General features: G+C 51.1%; 1 protein-coding gene across 2 annotated transcripts in view; it reads left to right on the top strand.

The window, feature by feature from the left end:
- The first annotated feature begins 10,927 nt into the window (after window positions 1–10,927).
- The window catches only part of LOC140393742 (leucine-rich repeat neuronal protein 3-like), a 229,891-nt gene continuing 218,172 nt past the window's right edge, over window positions 10,928–22,646 (top strand). For both annotated transcript variants that reach the window (XM_072480085.1, XM_072480086.1), the window contains exon 1: window positions 10,928–11,212. The gene's annotated coding sequence lies outside the window, so the exon portion shown is untranslated. The remainder of the gene's footprint in view (window positions 11,213–22,646) is intronic.

Below are 22,646 nucleotides of genomic sequence, written 5' to 3'. Positions count from 1 at the left end.
GTATATACCTCCCGCTGCCTCAGAAAGGCAGACAGGAATGTCAGAGACCCCTCACACACAGGTTTTGCCCTCTTTTAGACCCTTCTATCTGGCAGAGGATACAGGAGTCTGAAGACCCGCACATCCAGACATAGGAACAGCTTCGTCCCCACGGCTACCAGACTCCTCAACGACTCCCCCTCGGACTGATCTGTTCCCTGTAAGAACACTATTCACAACGCCCTATGCTGCTCTTGTTTGGCCCTTGTTCTGCACTGTAACCAATCACTATTTGTTGATGTACCATTGTCAATGATTATTCTTTTGTCTACTATGTACGTACTGTGTAAGTTGCCTTGGCCGCAGAAAAATACTTTCCGCTGTACTTCGGTACATGTGACAATAAATATCAATATCAATACCAATAAATGCTGGCCCAGCCAGCGACACTACATCCCACGAACAAATAATAAAAAACATCCACTTGTCATAAACCTCTGGCCTGAGCAAAAGAAGTGAAACGTTCACAATTTTTTTGAATAGCAGAGGACGTGAAGTTCACCTTAATTCAAGATTAGCATAACTTTCCCAAAGAGTTAGAAGCCATCCCAGTCATCTGGGCAGTATTAATTACCATAGCATTACCCTGGGTCTCTGGATTGCTAGTCCAATGACAATAACACTATGCCACTGACTCCCCTGAGTTTCCCCACTTACCCCCACAACACAAATATAAAATTAGAACAATTTTTTCTATCCTCCGATAGCTGACTTAATAGACATCTGGAGGGGCTGTGGTACTGAACCACCCGGAGCAGAAGATTCCCAGATTCAACCTCTGGTTCAGATAGTCTCAACCGACGTTGATGTTACAACTCGTCTCAATGCTAATAGCTGAGAGAGAGAAAGAAAGAGAGAGAGCGATTTGGCGGAAAATAACTGGGGTTTTCACTCATGGTCACTTACTAACTCGCAAGAGTTTCCTGCAGAAGGTGGGAGAGAGATGGTCAGAGTACTTGGCCACTCGAGAGATCCCACATGCTGTTGCAGGCACTCACAGAATGCCTTCAACCATGGGTGTGATAGCAGAGTGCTTCTGGTTCTGAACCAGTAACGAGAGTCAGGAATCCAAATACCACCAGGGCAACTGGAGAATTTAAATTCAATCTTTTAGAACAAATCGTAAATAAAAAGTCAGCATAACAGCCAAATGACCAAATGTTTTGCGAAAAACCCATCCAGTTCGCGAATGTTTGTTTGCGAAGGAAATCCATCATCCTTACCCAGAATTGTCTATATGTAACACCAGACCTTTGGCAGAATGTCTGACTATTAACTGCTGTCTGAAACAGCCTGACAAATACTTAGTTGTGTTCAAGAAGGTGTTTCACCACAGGCTTCTCAGGGGCAAATAGGAATGGACAATAAACGCAGGCCTTGCTCCCATCCTGTGAGTGGATAATTAAACAAATACAGCGCCTGGTGAAGTTTCCCACCCACTTATCTTGCACTGTGAAGACTACCAGATGCAGAAGAGCTATCCTCGAGAAAGAGTTTAAAATAAGTGGGTGTTATACATGATTTATCACACTATTAATACAGGCCTCATATCTTATGAATTACATTGTCATAAGTGAGTTATGTGGTCCTGCATCCTCAATTTGAGACATCAGGTCTGGTTAAGCAAGAAGAATGAAATGAAGACAGAAGATGACAGGCAGGCATGATGAGCTGATCATCTTCCCAGTGGGATAACAAGGTCAATTCAGGTCTTCTAGAAAATGGCCAAAGCAGAAAGGTTAACCTGTCTGTTAACTATCAGAAGCTGACCTGACCTGCTCCCAGTATTTCTTATGTTTATTCTTTACTCTATGGGTGGTAGACTTTTGCTAAATGCTTTCGCTTCAAACCTTGTTCGAACCTTGGGATGCTTAAATGTGCGACATGACTGCAAGTTGTAGGGCAGCACGGTGGCGCAGTGGTAGCACTGCAGTCTCACGGCGCCGAGGTCCCAGGTTCGATCCTGGCTCTGGGTCACTGTCCGTGTGGAGTTTGCACACTCTCCCCGTGTTTGCGTGGGTTTCGTCCCCACAACCTAAAGATGTGCAAGGTAGGTAGATTGAACATGCTAAATTGCCCCTTAATTGGAAAAAATTAATTGGGTACTCTAAAGTTATAATTTTTTAAAAAATGACTGCAAGTTGTTGTTGTACACAAGGCACGTGGTTTTGTTTTTTATTCGTTCATGGGAGGTGGGTGTCGCTGGCTGGGCCAGCATTTATTGCCCATCCCTAAATTGCCCTTGAGGGGGCAGTTAAGAATCAACCACATTGCTGTGGGTCTGGAGTCACATGTAGGCCAGACCAGGTAAGGTTGGCAGATTTCCTTCCCTAAAGGGCATTAATGAACCAGATGGGTTTTTACTACAATCGACAATGTTTTCATGGTTTTTATTGGATTCAAATTTCACCTTGTGCCATGGGGGGATTCAAACCTGGGTCCCCAGAGCATAACCCTGGGTCTTTAGATTATTAGCTCCCCCTTCCGGGATTTTCAGTGTTAGGTATTTCACGGATTTATTTCCCGTAGTCTTTTCTGCAAAGAATGTGCTGTGAGAGTTAAAATCATAGAATGGTTGCAGCACGGAAGAGGCCACTCGGTCCGTCGTCCTGGTGCTGGATCTCTGCAGGAGCAACACAGCTAGTCCCACTCCTCTGCTCTATCCCCCAAGCCCCACCATTATTTTTCTTTAGGTGTTCATCCAGTTCCCTTTTGGAAGCCCCAGTTGTATCTGTCAACACCATACTCAGGCATCCCAGGGTCACATTCCAGATGTGGTCACTGTTTGATTATATCACGTGGATGAAATGCATCAGGGGGCTTGCAATGTATAATTCCCCGCATGGGACCTACGGGGCGGGAACGCTCGTCTTCCCAGTACTCCTTGTGGAGTACAACTTCCATCTCTAGGGGCGGGGTACCTCAATTAACCAATGTACAGTAAGGCACCGACGAGAGAGAGGAACCCGGAAGGGATCTACCGGCTGGTCTACATATAGTTTGTGCAAATAAAACTTTGTTCTTATTTTACTCAATGTGGACTCTCTGTGTCCTTATTAAAAAATGATGAGGGATAAAAGGGTTAAATTGCAAGGACTGGTTGCTGAGTAAATACCGAAAATGCTGGAAAAACCCACTAGGTCTGGCAGCATCTGTGGAGAGAGGGACAGACTTAATGTTTCAAGTGGGCATGGCTCTTCTTCAGAACTGCACAGACTAAGCTTGTACTCCCTCTAGTGTAAAAGATGATTGAATGATTTAGTAGGGTAGACAGAGTGAAATTATGTCTGCTGGGCCAGGAGTCCAGAGCAAGGGGGCTTAAACTTAAAATTAGAGTTAGACCATTTGGGGGCGATATCAGAAGCCAGAGCAGCCATGACTGAATTAAGCGGCAGAACAAGTTCAAGGGGCTGAATGGCCCAATCCTCCTATGTTTCCGAATGTACTGAGGCCAAAACTGTTTTTCCTTTTTTTTCTACATTTAGAGTACCCAATCTTTTTTTCTCCCAAATAAGGGGTAATTTAGCGCGGCCAATCTACGTAACCTGCACATCTTTGATTTTGTGGGGGTGAGACCCACGCAGTCACGGGGAGAATGTGCAAATTCCACACGGGCAATGACCCAGAGCCGGGATCAAACCCGGGTACTCAAAACTTTTTTTCGAGATGGCAGATGAATATATGTCCTTATTAATTTCCTATTAAGACAAATATGCCAATTTTCCCAACAGAAAATTAATCCTAAATCTGAATTGTGTTAATCTGAATAAAGGTGAGTAAAATGACAGCCAAAGCAATGAGGTTTAATTCTGGTCTAAAAGCTTCCCTTAGTTCTTAGGAGATAAGGAGAAAATGCATAACTGCTGACGTACGTGGAATAAAAATATGGGGCGGTGCAACGGCACAGCGTTTAGCACTGCTGCCTCACAGCTCCAGGAACGCGGGTACAATTCCGGCCTCGGGTGACTGTCTGTGTGGAGTTTGAACTTTCTCCCTGTGTCTGCGTGGGTTTCCTCCGGGTGCTCCGGTTTCCTCCCAAAGATGGGCAGGTTAGGTGGATTGGCCTTGCTAACTTGCCTCTTAGTGTCCAAAAGGTTAGGGGGCATTGCTGGGTTACGGGGATAGGGTGGAGGCCTGGGCTTAAGTAGGGTGCTCTTTCCAAGGGCCAGTGCAGGTTTGATGGGCTGAATGGCCTCCTTCCGCACTGTACATTCTATTCTATTCTAAATGTTGGACACTCACATGGCAGTTCTGAAGAATGATCTCATGCTCAGCGTTTCTCTTTGAAATAAGGACTAACTTCTTTTTTGTTTCCAACACTTTTGGTTTTATTGCTTAATTTGTGGATCTTTTAATGATACCCGTCTCCAGTGATGCTTCATCTGCTGTAAAAACCTTCATCAACGTCTGTAATAATTCCAGGAGGCGGGGACTGAAAGGCCAAACTTGTTTATTACAAACTGAAAATAAAGCCGCCAATGCGTCCCACCGGCACGTGTGTGCCCGCTACCCTGGGACCGTGGATGACAGCTCCAGCCTGAGGCACTCGGAGATCCCTGGCGTCTTCGAGGCCCACCCCAGGACGACGGCTTGGCTCATGGCGGACAAGGGACACCAACTGAGGTCATGGCTGAAGACACTGGTGTAGAGGCCCAAGACTGAGTCGGGCACCCGAAATAATGAGGCCCACGCTGCCACCTGTGCTGCCACTGAGTGGTGCATCGGGCTGCTCAAGAAGCGGTTCTGATGCCTCCACCGCTCTGGCGGTGTCCTTCAGTGGGAGAGGATGGTCGACGATAGGTCACAGTGCGCTGGTCTGTCTACTGCTCCAAAAGGAACTAAGGATGCTGAAGTTATATTGACCTTAAACCTTTTTCCCCTGGAATACTGCCTGACACTTGCTTCCCTAATATTCCTAGCTTTCTTTACTCAACCTCCCGACTCCCCATGTATTTGCCAGCTTGCAATTGTCTCCAATTGCTCAAAAACTATGTAACCAATGCCTGGAACTCACCCCCACCCCCCCCTCCCCTCCCCCCACCGCCGATAAGAGCCCGTGTATCGTAGCCCTTTAAGGGGCGTTTCCCTGAAAGCGTCATGTGACCTGCTGACCCAATGGGGAGCAGAGTTGGAGACTCACTCGGACTTGCCTGGACTGGTTCCAGCAGCCGGAGTTTTGGGCCTGTGGAGCTAAGACCTTTTTTGCTTGTTCTGCCACAAGCACAGTTGTCCTGATCATAAGCTTTTGTTAATTCACTGACCTGAGTTTGGGCCTTACGTCGCTACACTACATTGGCGACGAGGGTACATTGGAAGACCTTCGTGGCCAGCTGAAATTCAAGACCAGGCTTCTTTTGGATCAAGACTGCAACAGCAAAGTATGAGTTAAGCACGTCTTTGATTGGGAAACCCAAAGTTCTTGAGTCCCAACATGGAGCACTGGGCTCAAAGCATCAAGCGCCTTAAATTATTCTTTAGAACCAACGGAAAAGAGGGGGAGGGAAAACAATAGATTATCCTATTGCCAGTATGCAGAGCAGGAATGTACAACTTGGTTTGGAGCTTAACTTCTCCGGAGGCCTCCGATACTAATGTTTTCGGGCAGCTTGAGGCATTAGTAAAGGAGCACCTTCATCCCAAATCGTCTGTAACCAGGCAACGGTATATATTTAACTCAACTAGTACGAACCCGAGAGAATCTTTCACAAAGTTGGTGGCCAGATTAAGACAGCTGGCTGAACAGGGCAATTTGGAACCAAGCTCCAAGATAGGTTCAGAGATAGACTGGTCTGTGGGGTGAACGATTTGACCCTACAGAAAAAGCTGCTGACTTAAATGGATGTTACATTAGCCAAAGCCATGGAGTTTGCACAGGAAATGGAGATTGCTGAGAAGGATGCTATGCAACTACAGAGTGTGCAGCATTGCAAGGTGAATATTCTTGGGGGAAGAGCCCCTAGCGAATTTGGCACCAAAGCTGAGACATCGGAGGACCACACAAGCAGAAGCAGTGAACAAGAGCGGGAATAAAGGGACAGAAGACAGGGTCAGTTGATACAGAGAGGGGAAGAGTGTTAGCAGTGCGGGGGAGAGTACCATCAAAAAGCGTTTAGATTTAAGAGCGTAGTGTGTTTCGAATGCAGCCAGAAGGGCCACACTGGCATTCATTGCAAAGAGAGGAAGAACCGATGGGGGACGAACAGAAAGAAAACAACCCCGACTAAAGTGCGTAATATAAAGACCAACTCATAGAGTGACTCTAAAGATAGGCTTAGTGTTCAGTAAAATAATGTAAGTGTGTGTAAATCCGCCCTGTCATAGCTGAATTACTGGTCAATGGCCTTCCACTCCGCATGGAAGTGGATGTGGCTTTGACCACTGTGACGGGAGAACATATGAATAAATATGTGAAGGGCGGCCCCCAAGAAATGAAGTTGAAAGACACATCGACAAACTTAGTTACATATACAGGCGAATTATTAAAAATATTGGGAACTGAATCCGTGCCTGTGATGTACCGGCATCAATCGACTCAACTACCTATCATCATTGTGAAGGGCCTGATCCCAACCTATTGGGATGGGATTTGTTGAGCTAGATAAGATTAAATTGGCCAGAGATCTTCAACATAATCAATGATAGTTTCCAAGAGGCTTTAAGGAAAAACAAAAGGTCTTTTGTAATGAACTGGGGAAAATATGTGATGTCAAAACCAAGATTTATGTTAATTCAGACTTCACTCCTAAATTTGTTAGAGATCGCTGCTGTCCTACACTTTTCGTGAATGAGTTGAGGCAGAACTGAAGTGGTTAGAAGAGTTGGGAATAAAAAGGCCAGTACAATTCTCAGAGTGGGTAGCCCCTATTGTTTCTGCGGTAAAGCCATACAGAATGGTTCGCATCTGCGGAGACTACAAATTAACTGCAAACCAATTGGTTACCCAATCCCAAAGTTTGAGGATTTACATGCAAAGTTAGGGGAGGACAAAAATTTACCAAACTTGACGTGAGTCACGTGTACCAGCAGTTGGAGCTGGAAGAATTAATTAAAGAAGTATGCAACAATAAATACTCACAAGGGTCTCTACCAATATACTCGGTTGTCCTTTGATGTTTCATCAACCTGTCCCATTTTCCAATGAACCACAAAGAGTTTGCTGCGGGGTGAGAGGGAGGGGAAAACTCTAACAGGTAGCGGTAGCCATGAGGAACAATTCATAAAGTGTATTTGGGACAGTTTCCTCAATCAATTTGTTTTAGATCCAACCAGGGATCAGGCTATTTTGGATTTGGCAATGTCTAATGAGACAGGTTTCATAAGCAATCTCAGAGTAAAGGCAGTGACCATAACACACATTTAGAATTTAGCCTTCAATTTGAGAGTGAGAAACTTGGGTCAGAAACAACTTGAATAAGGTTCATTAAAAAGTAATCAGTTGGCTGGAGTAGACTGGGAAAGGAGTTGGGAATAGAGGGATACGGACCCAGGAAGTGTAGAAGATTTTAGTTTAGACGGGCAGCACGGTCGGCACAGGCTTGGAGGGCCGAAGGGCCTGTTCCTGTGCTGTACTTTTCTTTGTTCTTTGTTCAGCAGGAAGGACGGTTGATCAACAATGGCAGGCGTTTCTGATCTTAGTTCATGACTGACAACAGGAAGAAGGATTCTAGGAAGGGAATAAATCAACCACGGTGAACCAAGAAAATGAAGGGTAATATTAAACTGAAACAAAAAATATATAATGTGGCAAGGATTAGTGGTAAATCAGAGGATTAGGAAAGTTTTAAAAGCCAACAAAAGATGACCAAAATTAATAAAGAGGGAGAAGATAAACTATGAGGTTAAACTAGCAAGTAATATAAAAATGGACAGCAAGAATTTCTTTACTCTGTCTCCGCTCTTTCTCTGCTCCCATCCTCCCCTTTACCCTCTCTGCCACCCATTCTCTCTCCTTCACTCTCTCCCCCTTCACCTCCCACTTCCTTTTTCTCCCCTTTCTCTCCTCCACCCATGTCCCTTCTTACTCTGTCTCTTCCTCCCCATTGTTCTGCCTGCTCCCTCTCTCTCACTACCCTCTCCACCTTCCTGCCCCCTGTCTTTCCCCCTCTATCACTCCCTCTCTCTCCCCTCCCCCTCTTGCTCCACCACTCCTGCCCTACCACCACTCCATCTCTCAACCCTCCTTTGCTCCCCCTACGTCCTACCCTCTTTCCCCTCCTCCCTGTCCTTTTCTCCATTTCCCCCTCTCTCCCCACATGCTCATTACTCTCTCTGCCTGGCCCTCTCTTCTCCTCACTCAGTCCTCAAGCCTTTCTCTCGCCCCCACCTATCCTTTCCCATTACCTTCTCATCCCATCCCCTTCTCTCTTCCCTCTCTTCCCTCCCTCTCTCTCTCACCCCCCCCAACCTCTCCCCACAACCTCTACTCTCGCTCCCCTCTTTCTATTTCCCTCATCCATTTCCCTCTGCACCTCGCTCCCCCTTTCTCCTCTCTCACATGTCTTTCTCCCCCACCTCTCCCCCTTCATCGTCCTTCCTATCATTGCCCTGCTCCTGTCCCTCTTCCCCCTCCCTCTCTCTCTTCCCTGCTACTTCTCTCCCCATCCCTTTCCCTCCTCACCATCACTACCCCTCCCTCTCTCTCTTCCGCTCCCTCTCTCGATCCCCTTCCTTCGCCTTCCCACCCACTCTTTCTTCCTCCATCTCTCACCCTACTCCCTCCCTCTAACCCACCTCCACCTATCTCTCACCCCCTCCATCTCTCTCCATTCTGTGATGATATGCATAAGCAATCATGTATATAATGATGTAAACGACCTCCGACCAGCAGGTGGCAGTGTAACTCTACCATGTGACTGTACCTCGAGGGTGTTAGTCGTGTTAGTGGATAGTCATATTTGCTCTAGGATAATTTAATAGTATTAGTAGTTTGTAATATATTTCTTAGAATTATCTTTCCCAAGTATTTGTTTTACAATAACATATTTTAACTCGTCAAGAACTAGATGTTCTATTGTGCATCATTCCTACCGGCCAAGCACAAGAACATAACACACTCCTTCTCCCGCCCTCCCATTATCTCACACCACCCTCCCTCTCTCCCTATCCATCCCTCTCTCCCCCTCCCTCTCTTTCTATCCCCCTCTGTCTCAATCTCTCTCTGCCTCTCTCCCTACATCGTCCTCCCTCTCCCCCTGCCCTCCCGCCTCTCCTCCCTCCCTCCCTCTCTCCTCCCATCTCCTCCCACCGCTCTCCTCCCCTTCCCTCCTACTCTCCTCCTCCCTTCCTCCTTCCCTGCCTCACTCCCCTCCCTCCCTCTAATCCGCCTCCATCCCATCTCTCACTACCCTCTCCTTCTTTCTCCACCCCCCTCCCTCCCTCTTCCTCCCATTATCTCATTCCTACCTCCTTCTCTCCGCAACTGTCCCTCTCTCCCTTTCGCTCCCTCTCTCCCCCTCCATCCCTCTCTCCTCCCTCTCCTTCCCTCCCACTCTCCTCGTCCTCCTTCATTCCTTTCCTCGCTAACTCCCCTCCCTCCTTCTAATCCACCTCCATCTACATCTCACCCCTCTCCATTTCCCTCCACCCCTCCCTCCCGCTGTCTCACCCCTCCCTTCCTCTCTCCCAATCCCCCCCCATTGCTCCCTCTCTCACCATCGCTACCCCTCTCCCTCTGTACCCCTTCCTTCTCAACTCTCTTCCTCTCTCACGTTCTCTCCACTGTCCTCCCTCTCTCTCCACCTTCCTCCCTATCTCTCCCCCTCCTGTTTCCCTCCCTCTCGCCTCCTTTCTCCCACCTCAATCTCCCTCTCTCCCTCTCTCTCTCGCCCTCCCTTCCTCTCTCGCCCTCCCTCTCTCTCACTCTCCCTTCCTCTCTCTCACCCTGCCTCCCTATATTTCCCCCTCCCTCCCTCTCCCCTCACACTTCCCTCACGCTTCCCCTCACTTACATCTCCCCACCTTCCATCCTCTCTCCCTCTTCGCTCCCTCCCTCTCCCCCTCCGACACTCCCTATCCCCTTCTCTTTCTCCCTCTCCCTGTACTACACACTCTCTCTCTCTCTGCACCTCCCTCCCTGTCTGCCCCTCCTTCCCTCTGTCCAGCCCTCCCTCCTCCTCTCCTCTGAGCTCCCTCGCCCCCTTCTCTCCCCACCTCTCTCCCTCACAACCCTCTCCCTTTTTCTTACCCCCTCTTCCTTTTAGCCCCATCATCACCCTCTCCTCTCACCCCCCACCCACTCACACTCTCCTCTCACCCCCCATCCACTCACCCTCTGCCCTCGCCCCCACCCACTCACCCTCTCCTCTCACCCCCCACCCACTCACCCTCTCCTCTCACCCCCCACCCACTCACCCTCTCCTCTCACCCCCCATCCACTCACCCTCTGCCCTCGCCCCCACCCACTCACCCTCTCCTCTCACCCCCCACCCACTCACCCTCTCCTCTCACCCCCCCCCCACCTACTCACCCTCTCCTCTCACCCCCCACCCACTCCTCTCACCCCCCACCCACTCACCCTCTGCCCTCACCCCCCACCCACTCCTCTCACCCCCCCCCCCACCCACCCTCTCCTCTCACCCCCCCACCCACTCACCCTCTCCTCTCACCCCTCACCCACTCACCCTCTGCCCTCACCCCCACCCACTCACCCTCTTCTCTCACCCCCACCCTCTCCTCTCGCCCCCAATCACTCACCCCGCTCTCCCTCTCCCTCATCCCCCCCTCTCTCCTTCCTGGATGACAATCTGCCCAGGACACACAGACACAGCCAATGAGAGCTGGGTGGCAATGTGACAGTTTTGCGCTCAGAAGCCGATAGGCTGCAGAGTGAGGGGTTGGCCGGAGCGCAGGCAATTACAGATGACTACAGTGTGGGCATGGGTGACATGAATATTCCAGCTGTACCCAGCTAGTGAGGGAAGAGGGGAAGGTGAACAGAGAGGAGGGCGGGAGAGGGAGAGAGAGCAGCAGCAGAGAGGGAGGAAGAATTCTGGAACCTGTGGGATCTGAAGGCTGGTCAGCATAATTGGTGAGTGCGTGGGAGAAGGCAGCAGCCCGATGTGAAGGTAGCGGCTGCCGGATTGACTGCGAGCCTGTCTGAGGGATGGATGTGGGCAGAGCTGAGCCTCAGCTCTGAGCAACAGCCTGACCCGGAGAGGGGACATCAGCATCCGCGGTGAGTGCCTGAACTGTTCTCAGAAACACACAAAATGTAAATGGGGCTTTCTGAATGCTCGGACCTGGCGGTGGAGAATGATGATGATGCGCTGGTGAGGGAGACAGAGAGAGGAGCTGGGAAATGACACAGGATAAAGTATGTTTGATTCAGATGGGGAACAAATGAGTGTGTGCGCTCCCGTATGATTTGTGCACAATTATCTTGGTGGCACTTTACATAAATGGAGCGAAAAGCGTTTCAGTAGAAGTGGCTTGAGGGACAGTTTGCGTCTGTTTAATGTCCAGGGCAACATTCCAGGGAGCCATCTGGAAACTGACGGTATTCTCGTGTCAATAACCAGCCGATTCGGATCAGTTTCTGGGGGAGCTTTCTGCAGGTCCCCCTACTCCCACCCCCCAAGTCCACCACCGCCCAGCGCAACCCAGCACCCACCCACCAGAGCCCAGCAGAGCTCAGCACACAACCACAGCCCAGCCTAGCACCCACCCACCAGAGCCCAACACCCACCCAGCACAGCACCCACCCAGCAAAGTCCAGCACAGCACCCACCCACCAAAGCCCAGCACCCACCCACCAGAGCACAGCACAGCCCAACACCCACCCAGCACAGCACCCACCAAAGCCCAGCACAGCCCAGCACAACCACAGCCCAGCACAACACCCACCCACCAGAGCCCAACAGCCACCCAGCACAGCCCAGTACACAAACACAGCCCAGCCCAGCACCCACCCGCCAGAGCCCAGCACCCACCCAGCACAGCTCAGCAAACAACCACAGCCCAGCACAACCACAGCCCAGCACTGCACCCACCCACCAGAGCCCAGCAGCCACCCAGCACAGCCCAGCACACAACCACAGCCCAGCACAGCACCCACCCACCAGAGCCCAGCACAGCCCAGCACAACCACAGCCCAGAACAGCACCCACCCACCAGAGCCCAGCAGCCACCCAGCACAGCACAGCAGAGCTCAGCACACAACCACAGCCCAGCCTAGCACCCACCCACCAGAGCCCAGCACAGCACCCACCCAGCAAAGCCCAGCACAGCACCCACCCACCAGAGCCCAGCACCCACCCACCAGAGCCCAGCACAGCCCAACACCCACCCAGCACAGCACAGCACCCACCCACCAAAGCCCAGCACAGCCCAGCACAACCACAGCCCAGCACAACACCCACCCACCAGAGCCCAGCAGCCACCCAGCACAGCCCAGTACACAAACACAGCCCAGCCCAGCACCCACCCGCCAGAGCCCAGCACCCACCCAGCACAGCTCAGCAAACAACCACAGCCCAGCACAGCCACAGCCCAGCACAGCACCCACCCACCAGAGCCCAGCAGCCACCCAGCACAGCCCAGCACACAACCACAGCCCAGCACAGCACCCACCCACCAGAGCCCAGCACAGCCCAGCACAACCACAGCCCAGAACAGCACCCACCCATCAGAGCCCAGCAGCCACCCAGCACAGCCCAGCACACAACCACAGCCCACCAGAGCCCAACACCCACCCACCAGTCCCCAACACCCACCGAGCTCAGCCCAGCACACAACCACAGAACCGAACCGCACACACCCACCAGAGCCCAGCACACACCCACCAGAGCCCAACACACAACCACAGCGCAGCACAGCACCCACCCACCAGAGCCCAGCACAGCTCAGCAAAGCCCAGCACACAGCCCAGCCTAGCACCCATCCACCAGAGCCCAACACCCACCCAGCCCAGCACACAACCACAGCCCAGCCCAGCACCCACCCACCAGAGCCTAGCACAGCTCAGCAAAGTCCAGCACACAACCACAGCCTAGCCTAGCACCCATCCACCAGAGCCCAACACCCACCCAGCCCAGCACACAACCACAACCCAGTCCAGCACCCACCCACCAGAGCCCAGAACCCACCCAGCACAGCCCAGCACACAGCCACAGCACAGCACCCACCCACCAGAGCCCAACACCCGCACAACCCAGCCCAGCACACAACCACAGCCCAGCCCAGCACCCACCTACCAGAGCCCAACAGCTACCCAGCACAGCCCAGCACACAACGACAGCCCAGCACAGCACCCACCCACCAGAGCCCAGCACCCACCCACCAGAGCCCAGCACAGTCCAGCACAACTCAGAACAGCCCAGCACACAACCACAGCCCAGCCCAGCACCCACCCACCAGAGCCCAGCACAGCCCAGCACACAATCACAGCCCAGCCTAGCACCCACCCACCAGAGCCCAACACCCACCCAGCACAGCCCAGCACACAACCACAGCACCCACCCACCAGAGCCCAGAACCCACCCACCAAAGCCCAGCACCCACCAACCAGAGCCCAGCACCCACCCACCAGAGCCCAGAACTCACGCACCACAACCCAGCACAGCCCAGCACACAACCACAGCCCAGTCCAGCACCCACCCACCAGAGCCCAACACCCACCCACCAGAGCCCAGAACTCACACACCACAACCCAGCACAGCCCAGCACACAATCACAGCCCAGTCCAGCACCCACCCACCAGAGCCCAGCACCCACCCAGCACAGCCCAGCACACAACCACAACCCAGCACAGCACAGCACCCACCAGAGCCCAGCACCCACCCACCAGAGCTCAGCACAGCCCAGCACAGCACCCACCCACCAAAACCCAGCACCCACCCAGCAGAGCCTAGCACAGCCCAGCACAGCACCCACCCACCAGAACCCAGTACCCACGCACCAGAACCCAGTACCCACCCACCAGAGCCCAGCACCCACGCACCAAAGCCCAGCACCCACCCACCAGAGCCCATCCACCAGAGCCCAGCACCCACCCACCACAGCCCAGCACAGCCCAGCACACAACCACAGCCCAGCACAGTACTCACCCACCAGAGCCCAGTACAGCACCTACACACCACAGCAGAGCTCCCACCTACCACAACCCAGCTCAGCCCAGCACAGCACCAACACACCACAGCCCAGCAGAGCCCAGTCGAGCACCCACGCACCACAGCCCACCACAGCACAGCCCCCACCTACCATAATTCAATTCAGCCCAGCACAGCCCAGCATAGCATCCACCCTCCACAGCCCAGCAGAGCACAGCTCCCACCCAGCACAGCCCAGCACAGTCCAGCATGGTACCCACCCACCACAGCCCAGCACAACCACAGCCCAGCACAGCACCCACCCACCAGAGCCCAGCAGCCACACAGCACAGCCCAGCACACAACCCTAGCATAGCACCCACCCACCACAGCACAACACCCACCCACCACAACCCAGCAGAGTCCAGCACAGCATCCACCCACCACAACCCAGCAGAGCCCAGCACAGCACCCACCCACCACAGTCCAGCAGAGTCCAGCACAGCATTCAATGCACAATTTAGCCCCACCAGCCCGTCTCTTCCTGAACGACACTGCAAGAATTGCGAGGTGAAAAGAAACGTGTCCGTGCCCCGCACAAACCCCCATCACCCCCGCCTCTCTCTTTCCACCTCTTTTTGAGGGTTCACATCTGTGGAGGGGGGTTCCCTAAATGCGGTGTGACCGTATCATAAAAAGACGAGAGAGAAAGAACTCTCTGAAATAAGAAAGCGTGGATTCTAGGAGGCTGAGAATGAGATTGAAAAGGACAATTGTGTTCTGGCCAGGATCTGTGTGTATTGCTGCTCTGTCTGAACGGGCATTGGGCAGGGGGCATTGGGCAGTGGGACATTGGGCAGGGGGGCATTGGGCAGGGGGCATTGGGCAAGAGGCATTGGGCAGTGGGACATTGGGCAGGGGGGCATTGGGCAGGGGCATTGGGCAGGGGGCATTGGGGAGGGGTTGGGGAGGCATTGGGCAGTGGGACATTGGGCAGGGGGCATTGGGCAGGGGGCATTGGGGAGGGGTTGGGGAGGCATTGGGCAGTGGGACATTGGGCAGGGGGGCCATTGGGCAGGGTGGCATTGGGCAGGGGCATTGGGGAGGGGATGGGGAGGCATTGGGCAGTGGGACATTGGGCAGGGGGGGCATTGGGCAGGGGGGCATTGGGCAGGGGGGCATTGGAGATGGGTGCATTGGGCAGGGGGGCATTGGGCAGGAGGACATTGGGCTGGGGTGGGCAGGGGGTCATTGGGGAGGGGGGCATTGGGCAGGGGGGCATTGGGGAGGAGGGCATTGGGCAGGGGGACATTGGGCATGGGGGCATTGAGCAGGGGGTGAAGGGGGGCATTGGGCGGGGGGGGCATTGGGCAGGGGGTCATTGGGGAGGAGGGCATTGGGCAGGGGGGCATTGGGCATGGGGGCATTGAGCAGGTGTTGAAGGGGGCATTGGGAAGGGGGCATTGGGGGAAGTGTGTTAAGTGAGTGTGTGTGTCAGTTAGTGAGTGTGTGTCAGTTAGCCTGAGAAAGTATAAGTGTGTCAGTGTGTGGGTGTGTCAGGTGTGTCAGTTAATATGTGTGTCAGTGTGAGAGTGTATGAATGTGTCAGTGTGTGAGTGTGTTTGTGTGAGTGGGTCAATTAGTGTGTGTCAGTCAGTGTGAGAATGTATAAGTGTGCTAGTTACTGTGTAAATATGTTAGTGTGTGAGTGCGGCAATTATTTGTTTGTGTCAGTTAATGTGAGGTGTATGAGTGTATCAGTTAGTGTGTGACTGTGTTAGTGTGTGTGTGTCAGTTAGTGTGTGTGTGTCAGTTAGTGTGTGCGTCAGTTAGTGTGAGTTTGTTAGTTAATGTGTTTGTGTCAGTGTATGGATGTGTTAGTATGTGTCAGTGTATCAGTGTGTGTCAGTTAATGTGTAGGTGTGTTAGTGTGAGTGCATCAGTTAGTGTGTGTGTTTGTGTGTGTGTCAATTAATGTGAGAATGTATAAGTGTGTCAGTTAGTGTGTGGGTATGTCAGTTAGGTGTGTCGGTTAATGTGTGTGTCAGTGTGAGAGTATATGAATGTGTCAGTGAGTAGGTGTGTTAGTTAGTGTGAGAGTGTCAGTTGGTGTGTGGGTGTGCCAATTAGCGCAAGTGTGTCAGTTAGTGTGCGTATGTCAGTTAGCGTGTGGGCAAGTTAGTTGGTATAAGTGTGTCAGCTAGTGTGTGTGTCCATTAGTGTGAGAGCATGTCAGTTAGTGTGCAGGTGTGTCAGTGTGAGAATGTATGAGTGTGTCAGTTAGTGTGTGAGTGTGTTAGTGTGAGTGTATCCGTTAATATGTGAATGTATCAGTGTGTCAGTGAATGTGAGTGTGTCAGTTAGTGTATGTGGGTGAGTGTGTCATGAGTGTGTCAGTTAGTCTGTGAGTGTTCCAGTTAATATGTGTGCCAGTTAATGTGTGTGCCAGTGTGAGTGTGTCAGTGTGAGTGTGTCAGTGTGAGTGGATGTGTGTCAGTTAGTAAGTGTGTCAGTATGTGCCTGTGTGAGTATGTCAGCTAGTGTGTGTGCGATATGTGTCAGTTAGTGCGTGTCAGTTACTTTGTGTGTGTGCCTATTAGTGTGTGTAAGTGTGTGGGTGTTTCAATTAGCCTGTGAGTGTGTCAGTTAATGAATATGTCAGTTAGTGAGTGTCATTGTATGTGTCAGTTAGTGTGAACGTGTCAGTTAATGTCTGCGAGTGTGTCAGGTTGTGTGTGACTGAGTGTGTCAGTTAGTGTGTGTGGGGGGGGTGTCAGTTAATGTGTGTCAGTTAGAGAACGCCAATTGCTATGAGTGTGTCAGTTAGAGCGAGTGTGTCAATGAGAGTGAATATTTCAGTTAGTGTGAGTGTGTGCGTGTGTGAGTGTGTTCGTGAAGTTATGAATCTCAGGTGTTTGTGTCTATAGTGTGATCAGGACTGCACTGCCCTAAAAGCTACTGGAAGCACATTCAATAGAAACTTTCAAACGGGAATTTGTAAAGGGAACAGGGCTTTGGAGAAGGGACTGGAAAGTTGATCCAATTCAAAGAGCTGGCACCAGCTTGATGGGCCTAATGGCCTTATTCTGTGCTGTGTCATTCGATGGGCTCTGTTCGTATGTGCACAGTTGTGTATACCTTTTTTTGTATGTATGTGTGCACAGATGTATGTTAGTGTGTACAGTCTGTGATGGCCAGATGTGTAGGCAACTGTCTGAGTATATGTGGCTGTTGTATGTGTACATGCTTGCATGTGTATATGTGTGAAGTATACCAATGTTTGCCAGATGTTTGTTATTGTAAATGTTTATATGCTAAGTGTGGGGGCATGTATGTTATTGCATGGATGTGTTCCCACATGTCAATGTATGGATGTCTTTGGATGGATGTGCCTCCCTGTACTGCTTTGTGTGTGCCAGTTTTTGCAAATGGATGTGTCCATGTATTTGCGCATCCTTAATGATCTGTGTTAGTGTTTTCACGTGTATGGGTTCAGGGTGATGGGGTGTTTCTCTTTGAATCTGGAGTTTAATGAAAGCTCTCCCCATCAAACAAATGTCAACATTGGGATTTTGCACCAAAGGTGAAATTGAATGGGAATGAAATTGGTTCCAAATATGGTGGAGTTTGGACGGCAATGGTAGGACTGGGCTTGTGCTTCTATAACACTGTACATGACTTCAGGATGAGGGCAAAGGGTTTTACAGATAATGAAATACTTTATTTTGAAGTCGCTGGTGTAATTTAGGAGTCCCGGTTGCCAATTTGCACACATCCAGCCCGTACAAAGACTGAAACTGTATCGAACCGATAATTTGCCAATCTAGTAATGTTGAGAAATGAATATTGGCCAGGGCACCAGTTGAGAACCCCCTTGCTTTTCTATGGAAAGATTCTGTTCCCCCCCCCCCCCCCCACCCCACCCCCTTCCTCCAACTGAGACGGCAGGCAGGCACAGCTCAATGACAGCACCTCTGGCGGTGCCTCTGTAGATTTTTTGTGTTGAAGTTCTCTGGAGTTGCTCTTGAACCAAACCCAGTGATTTGAGCAGGAACAAGCTCATGCTTTGGGGGTAAGTCAAGGAAGGGGGGTCAGACGAGGCTGCCAATGGATCTCGGCAGTCTAACCCCCAGTCAGCCCACTCCATGCAGCTTCTCCGATGGAGAATTGTGAAGCACCTGGGAGGCAGGCCATCCTTTGGTATTCCCAGCCGCTCAGTCCGCAGCGCTTTTATCTTGGGGGTGGGTTTGAGTCCCAATTCCAGAGGCTCGAGTGGGCAGTGCGGTTCCCAGGGAGTATCATCAGACTGTGAAAGGTGCTAGTAAAACTGAGGACCTGTCCACCCTCACAGTTGGAGAAGAGCAAGGAAATTTTGCCGGGCGTCCTGGCAAATATCTCTGCCTCAGTGGGTCAAGAAATAAAAACAGATGATCTGGTCATTATTGCATGTTTAGCACAGTAGGCTAAACAGCTGGCTTGTAAAGCAGAGCAAGGCCAGCAGCGGGGTCCAATTCCCGTACCAGCCTCCCCGAACAGGTGCCGGAATGTGGCGACTAGGGGCTTTTCACAGTAACTTCATTTGAAGCCTACTTGTGACAATAAGCAATTTTCATTGCTGTTTGTGTAGGGGGCCTGCTGTGTGCACTGTCTATGTTACAACAGCGGTCACACTTGAAGAAGTACTTAATTGGCTGTAAAGCATTTTGGGATGTCTTGAGGTTGCGAATGGAGCGCGATAAATCTGAATAATTCCAAGTGGACCCTGCGAGACTCCTTCAGGAAAAGGGGGAGAGGAAGGTCATGCTCAGTGGGCATTGTCAGGGACAATGCTCGCCAATACATCATCAACGTGAGTGTGGTGGTGGCTGGACCATTATGTGTGAAGCAGGGAAGTGTATTTGATCCTGAATAGGCGAGTCTCTGTGTGCACGGTAGGAGTGCAGATGTGTGTCACTGCATCATGGTGTGTGGGAGTGTGTGTTTGCACACTTGCTTTAGCAAGAGCTCCTCACTCTGGGAGGTTCATCTCTGACCCCCGCCCCCCCCCCCCCCCCCCCCACCGCATTAATTAAAATACTGAGTTTGTGACAATAACACTGTGGCTGCTTGTTCTTGTTAAGATCTGTTTCGTTTGTGACAATTGAAATCGGAAAAAACCCTTCAGTTATGTCTTTATCTCACACAAGCTGCCACATGACAGCGACATTGGATTAGAAGCGCGAAGATAAAATTAGTTGTTCAAACCTATATATAGATCTCTAATGTCTGGGGAAGTGTTTAACTGAAACCATTCTGAGTTCTTGCAACCACATCGCCATCTGAAAGACCTCTGTTTTTTCCTCCAGTGTTCTCCACCGCTCAGCAGAAGATGGTGAGGGTTCCCCGGGGCGCTACCTTCTCACTCAAGTTGTCCATTCTCACCAGGCAGGGTGCCCATTACTGCTGTCATGGTAGCTCGGTAATCTCGGGGCCCAAAGGCCCTCACCAAGAACTCTTGTGCTCTTCCAAACCTGTCCTCGTGTCAAGCAGTGGCTCGCTGGACTTGCAGCTCCTGAATCAAAAGATTTGGGGGTTGGAGTCCGACCCCAACAGACCTGAGCAAAAGAATAGCCATGGCTATCATTTCAGCGCAGTCCTGAGGGAGTACCATGGGCGGCGCGGTAGCACAGTGGTTAACACTGTTGCTTCACAGCAACAGGGACCCGGGTTCGAATCCTGATTTGGGTCACTGTGTGGAATCTGCACGTTCTCCCTGTGAAGAATTGGGGAATCTTTCTCTTCAACCAACATCACTAAAACAGATATTCTGATCATCATCACATTACAATCTGCAATTGCTGAGTGCAGTTTGCTTTGCACATTTCCTTCATTTTTATATCGGATTGAAATTTCTTCCTTCTCGGGATTTGGGCGTTGCTGACAAGGCCAGCGTTTATTGTACACGTGGCTGATTTCCCATGAGAAGGATGAAGTTTGTTGAACTGCTGAGGCCTGTGGGGTTAATAAAGCTGTTAAGGAGGGAGTATCAGGATTTTGAGACGGCATTGAAGAAGGAACGATGGTACATTTCCCCAGTCAGGATGGGGTGTGACTGGAAAGGGAACCTGGAGGCAGAGGTGCTTCCATAGAATCATACAATTTACAGTGCAGAAGGAGGCCATTCGGCCCATCGAGTCTGCACCGGCCCTTGGAAAGAGCACCCTACCCAAGCCCATGCCTCCGCCCCATCCCCGTAACCCAGTAACCCCACCCAACCCTTTGGACATTAAGGAGTCAAGTTTAGCATGGCCAATCCAACTACCAACCGCACATCTTTGGACTGTGGGAGGAAACCGGAGCACGCGGAGGAAACCCACGCACACACGGGGAGAACGTGCAAACTCCACACAGACTGTCACCCGAGGCCGGATTTGAACTCGCGTCCCTGGAGCAGTGAGACCACTGTGCCACCGTGCCGCCATTAGTGTCGGTCATTAGTTTGGGTGTTGCTGATGAAGAATCAAGTGCAGCCTGCAGATATTCCAGTATGCCAATAGTGGAGGGAATGGATATCATTGGTCCAGTGTATTTCTCTAGTCTTGGTGGTAAGCCATATTAATGGAGTGTTGTATTGGGGGCTTTTTCATAGAATCATAGAATCCCTACAGTGCAGAAGGAGGCCATTCAGCCCATCGAATCTGAACCGACCCTCTGAAAGGCCTCCCTACCTGGGCCCATTGTCCCACCCAATCCCCATAACCCAACCTAACCTGCACATCCTTGGATACAAAGGGGCAATTTAGCATGGCCAATCCACCTAACCTGCACATCTTTGGACTGTGGGAGGAAACCGGAGCACCCGGAGGAAACCCACACAGACACGGGGAGAACACAGTCACTTCAATTTGATTGGGCTGCGACCCATTTGTCAATACTGGGCGCAAAAAATGTGAACCATTCCCCCAAATCCCACCTCACGCCCTTCAACATTCGTTGACTCATTCTGCCGAGCTTCCTATATGGGTTTCTGTTGATCTATCTGCTGCCCTTGCTCCAGACCTATCTCCCAGCCTATCTCCATCAATCCATGTTAAACAAGGGGATATTGCTGCAAAATGATTCCCTGTTCTACCGGCTCTTGGTGCTGCAGTGATGGTAATTGCGTTCACACCCCTCTCCTGGCCCTCCCCCATTGTTGAGATGTGCCAGCTCTCGTTGAACTCAGCAGCTCATAGAGATGGTGACCTGTCAACCCACGTTGGTACCATTCAGTACTTTGGTGCTGTGCCGTGTTGGAGTTTAAAAAAAAACATCCGAATTAGAGGTTCTTTTCCTTTTTCCGGAGATGCGTTCCGTGCCAATTGCTGTTGTAATGGGCTTGACTGTGTTCCAGTAATTATGATTGTAATCAAGCTCGCAGGCAACCTGATGTTTTTGCAAACTGTAGAGGGTGTCAGCGATGCCTCCGGCAGCGATAGTGTATAACCATCCCGGGCATTCATTTTATTACTGTAATCGCAAACAAAAAATTAATTTTGTAAATCTAACCAAAGGCATGTTTGAAGTTAAGTAGTATTCCCTTTATTCCAGAGATCTTCAAAACTGATCTCGCTCAGTGTTCTGCATCCACCACACACAGTCTCAAGTAAGTCCATCTTCTACCTAAGTAGTTCTGGGATGCGAACTGCAAATTCCCGCCAGTTAGCATTCCTTTGCCAGGCATTGTAATTGATCTTGGTTTGAGGTTGTGTGTCCAGGGATTTGTGTACCCCCCCCCACCAACTGAAAGTGTGCCCATGTGCATGGTGGGGAATGAAGTAATGCTTTTCCGCCCCCGCACCCACCCCAAAATTCCTTGGGGCTTAGACATTATGGAAACAACGCTCTCTTTAAGAATGGGAGGAAATTGGCAGGTGGGTGAAAGAAAGCTTTTACTGACCCATCTTCAGGGCCTAAGATTCCTTACAATTCTTTCAGAGGGAGTGAACATTGCCGGCTAGGCCAACATTTATTGTCCATCTTTAATTGTCCTTGAGAAGGGGGCGGCACATGGCCCAGTGGTTAGCACTGGGACTGCGGCCCTGAGGACCCGGGTTCTCGAATCCCGGCCATGGGTCATGTCCGTGTGGAGTTTGCATATTCTCCCCGTGTCTGCGTGGGTTTCACCCCCACAACCCTGAAGATGTGCTGGCTAGGTGGATTGGCCACACTAAATTGCCCCTTAATTGGAAAAAAAACTAATTGGGTGCTCTAAATCTATAAAAGAATTATCCTTGAGAAGGAGAGAGCTGCCGCTTTGAACTGCTGCAGTCCATGTGGTGTAGGTACACCCATATTGCTGCTGGGGATGGAGCTCTGAGCTTTTGACTTGGTGACAGTGAAGGAATGACCGTACACATCCGAGTCAGGATGTTGTGCGACTGGAGGGGATCCTGCAGATGGTGGTGTTTCCCATGCATCAGTTGCCCTTGTCCTTCTAGGTGGTAGAGTTTGTGGGTGAAGAAGGTGCTGCCAATGGAGCTTTGGCAAGTGGTTGCAGTTTAAGTTGTGGTATGGTACACACAGCTGCCATTCTGCGCCGCTGGTGGGGAAAGTGAATGTTGG

Source organism: Scyliorhinus torazame, chromosome 17 (assembly GCF_047496885.1).
Source record: "Scyliorhinus torazame isolate Kashiwa2021f chromosome 17, sScyTor2.1, whole genome shotgun sequence".
Classification (NCBI taxonomy): domain Eukaryota; kingdom Metazoa; phylum Chordata; class Chondrichthyes; order Carcharhiniformes; family Scyliorhinidae; genus Scyliorhinus; species Scyliorhinus torazame.
Note: the sequence above shows the minus strand (reverse complement) of the source record. Positions and strands in the feature narration are given on the sequence as shown.